This window comes from Brassica oleracea, chromosome C1, assembly GCF_000695525.1.
Source record: "Brassica oleracea var. oleracea cultivar TO1000 chromosome C1, BOL, whole genome shotgun sequence".
Taxonomy (NCBI): Eukaryota; Viridiplantae; Streptophyta; class Magnoliopsida; order Brassicales; family Brassicaceae; genus Brassica; species Brassica oleracea.
Genome location: NC_027748.1, coordinates 28,385,629 through 28,390,121, shown reverse-complemented (window position 1 = coordinate 28,390,121; position 4,493 = coordinate 28,385,629).

Below are 4,493 nucleotides of genomic sequence, written 5' to 3'. Positions count from 1 at the left end.
GGATTATAATCCTACAGATGCCTAATGAGTTGCATGCATGATAATGTAAAGCTTAACTACTAGTCAACAAGTCTATCAGCTTTCGCATGTTTGGACTTGTCTATTAACTAAATCTATTGATCTCAACTATCGTTTGTCGATCAATTAGAAAGTGTCGATCGATGAAAATTAGGTAAGAAAATTTCATTAGAATAGTAAATAGATATCAATGGAGTTCCAATCACGAATTATAACTTTGGATCTTCTCTCCAATCTATCAAAATCCTAGAAAACCTTGTTGTGAAAATAATAAAACAAGAAAACACAGAAAATCACATTTTGCCTCTAACATGGTGGCAAAGCTTATATAATTATGTTAAAACTCGTTAGGGGTAATCTTGTAAAGTGGTGAAGATTTGGGCTTCAAGTCGGCTGTGACCAAACGGGCTTTCTCCGCGCTTTGTTGTGGATCGATGTCAAGACATGAACATCGATCGATTATTCCTCTTCAATATCGACCGATGGTCGAGCTTGATGGTCATCTCGGGTGCTTGCTCCAAATATCTCAAAAAATGCTCCAAAATCACTCATGATCCTATAAATATTCTAAATAGATTCTATAATATAATAATTAGTAGTTAAAACACTTATAAACCATGGATAAAAGTGGGTCAAATCCATGGTATATCATATACTCATTTTATATGTTAATTTTTTCTTTAGTTGTAGCTAAATAATGATTAGAAGTAATATTGTTTTTGTCATCGCTAGACTCAGCAAGAATCTTTCGGACTCAGCAAGAATCTTTCGGTAATGAAAAAAAAATTGGCTTCGTTATTCATTAATAAATAAAGGCTTATAAGACATTGCACCAATCATGACAACACTATGTTGGTACTTTTGAGCATCTACATTTTATATGCATTAATTTTTTTCACATCTGTTAGGGCTTTGGCTTTTCATGAGCTAAATTATTTTTCCTAACTGTATCATTCCATCTACTGCCTTATTCAATAAAAATCCATATATTCTTAACATTTTTGAATATATAATTCTATTTCTGTTCACTATAGAACTCTTTTTGAGGATGAAAACCGATTTTGGTATTATATATACAAATTTGATTTTTCTAGCTAGTGAATATGTCAAGACGCAAACAAGTTTATACAACAAGACCAGTTCAATATTGAAACATTACACTATAGGTCACATTTCATCTTTTTTATTACAGTCTAAGAAACTTTTCACTCTTGACACACTTTTTCTTAACTTTTTGTTGTCTCCTAACAAATCTAGTTACAATTTTTTGAAAAATGAAACCGTAGTCTCTCTCTCTCCAGAGAGTAAATGACGAGTCTTTAGTAAGAGATGGTGGTGGGTTCTACGGTGGTAGTGGAAACAGAGAGTTCGAATTCTCAGAGCCTTTGAATATGGATGGTGTTGGTGAAGGAAGAAAAATGACTTTTTTTGTTGGGAGGTCTATGAACCGTAGCGATTTGGTTATAATTGGATGAAAAATCTGAAATTTTGGGGAAAAAATTTGGAAACAAAAATTGTTTTTTGCTCGTTTTCACTTGGTAAGGATTAATCTTACGAGATTTGTAGGTTTTGAGTTAAAAAACATGGAAGAAATGTTCGAAATGATGGTAAATGTATGTGGTGGCTCTGTTTTCAATTGAAGAAATAAAAACCCTAAATGAAGAAAACGAAGTCGAAATTATCCTTATACCCTTCATTAAGGAAAAATAGAATAAACCAAAAAAGACAAAAAAAAGATGATGAATGTGCTTCGAACGCGAGACCAAGTGGTAGTTTAACCACTGCACTACCTAGATTTGTTTGTTTTCATGTGCTGTTAAAGATATATAGATGCACTTGTTTGGTGAAAAAACTGTAAAATAAAATCCCAACAATTTCCATACAACTACTGCTTAATCGCTATTAGCAAGACTGTTTCACATTAATCACACAATTGAATTACTCATGTTTATGGTATATGGCTTTAATTGATAATCAAACTTGAGAAATGTATGTTAAACTTATTCGGTGTACAAATGAATCATTGTATATGTGGACAGTAAAATTTATGTGTACACGTTTTGATGCTATTAGCTGTACAAATACTGAAAACAATTACTTTTTTTTTTTGTCGGGAGGTCGTAAAGAAAAGGTCAGTCGGAAGGTATCTCTTTAAAAGTTATATCTTAGAAAAATATGAGTAAGTCACAATGAAATGTCGGTAACTATAAATTTTATAAATGTTTAGTAGAATATTTCTTTAGGTGAAAATATCCAAGTAGACCTTTGTAAACTAGTGTACAAATGAATATTTGTCATCTAGTGTACATATGGACAATAATACAAAATATACATATGAATCGTGGTACATGTGGATATTAAAATTTTATGTGAAACAGTTGTACACATGGACAATGAAATATATATATACATAGTGATGATATTTGGACGGGTAAAAATGTAACAAATTTATTATGTGTACATATGGACAATAAAACTTGCACATGTATGTAATAAATTTACCAGGTGTACATGTTAATTATTGCATGATGGCCAAGGAGAGTAAGATTGCATTGATATGAGTATGTTGTGACGAAGAGGAGGAGGTCATGGCGAAGACGATGCAGAGGAGGAAGCTTTGGTCGCGGTTATTTCGTGGATAATAGGAAAGATAGAAAGATGAAGGCAGTCGGTGGTGGTGCTATTGCAGTGGATGAAAGGCTCGAAAGTGCCGCAACCCACCATGGATCTCTACATTTCAAGATTTTACATTGGCTTGATATCGAAAAGACAATGTGAAGAATATTTTGACTCTTTTTTGTTTCGATTCTTTTTGGTTTTAGAAAAAATAGAAACTAAAATTATTTAGGTTAACATACAACCGTGATATATTGTTTTAATAATATATATTGTACGCATGTGAAAATGTACACATGTATACATATAATCTTTGAACACATGTACACATATAATTTTTGTACACATGTAAACTTGTACACATGTTTATCTTAATTATCATTACTCTCTGATTATTTTTTTGAGAGAAAGAATCTATTAGAATTTTTAAATGGTAAAATTTGTGATTTTTATTCAAACCGGTGCCATAAAAATCTCAAATATTTTTTTTAATATGTCAAATTTTTTAAAAACAAATCTTTAATTCTTAAACCATCTCATACTACTTAGAAATGTGATATCTTGCATATTTTTTAGCTAATGAATTAGTACAAATCTATGATTAATCTGAGAATACTCAGAAATTAGTTTTGATTAAAAAAAATATATTTGTATGAATTGTTTGTATATTAATTATCTCACGTGAAAGAATCTAAGGATTTAACCGTGGCCCAGTGGTAATAGCAGTTAATGATTAACACCCTTTCCCGTTTCACATGTTCGACCCTTCCATACTCCCATTTGTTTTATTTTTTTGTGTGTTTTAAATCAATGGCAAAATCGTAATTAATTCATCTTCTACCTATCGAATTTTCTAGGGTTTTTGTCGAGTTTTGATGACCGTCAACAATGGTTTCTTCCTAGATCACCTAACTTTTGTGTTCTTCATGTCGTTTTGGCTGCAAATTCGTTGATATATTTGCAAATAATCGATGTTAAACTAAAAAGTGATATTTTGATGAATCAATTTTTTTCTTCCAATTATGCCGAAATCACCACGGTGGCTCACCGCCAAACCTTCCTTTGTCGCATTATCAGCTTCAACCCCACTGTAGCGGCTCCGCTCGTGTCGCGAAACTCCTCCTCCGTTGAGCAACAGTTGCGTCTTTTGCATCGGCTTCATCGTTACCGTCGCGTCTCCCCGTTTCAAAATTCATTTTCTGTTTTATGTCTGTAACTAAAAAGTTGTTTGATAAAGAAAGTGACAGTGTGATTAAAGTTTGTGGGACCATTTAGTTAGAAAAATGAACTTAGTTTTCGTTATTAGTAAAAAAAAAATGACTTCAGTAGTAATAAGTTACTTAGAACGTAATAAAAAAATGAAAAGTGACCCATGTGAAAAAAATACTCTTCAATATTTATAGATACTTTTTAGCGACAAGAAGACTGAGTGTACGGGGAACTGAAACAAGGAACACAAACACAAAACAACTTTTTGTATTCATAATGAAACAAAAGTACACACAACATAGGCATAAACTAGGGGCAAAGCAATGATAAGTTTTGGCCTTGATGTTTTATTGGGAAGCAAAAGAAGCTTGAGCATACACAGACATGTCACTGATTGAAAACAAATGTTACACATGGTGATTGCATGAGGTTATTTCAAGGATCAACAATAGCAATGACAGTGTTTCTCACTTCCCTCAACAACGCCACTAACGACTGGAGGACTCCCGTATTTGGTTTTGCAACAGTTAAAGCAATCAGCATTTGTACCTAGAAACGGCACCGGTCCGCACTCGAAGCAAAATGTTTGAGCCTCGCTCTTGAGGATTTCTGCATGTTGACATATTCATCAGCGTAAGAAAACTAAAATA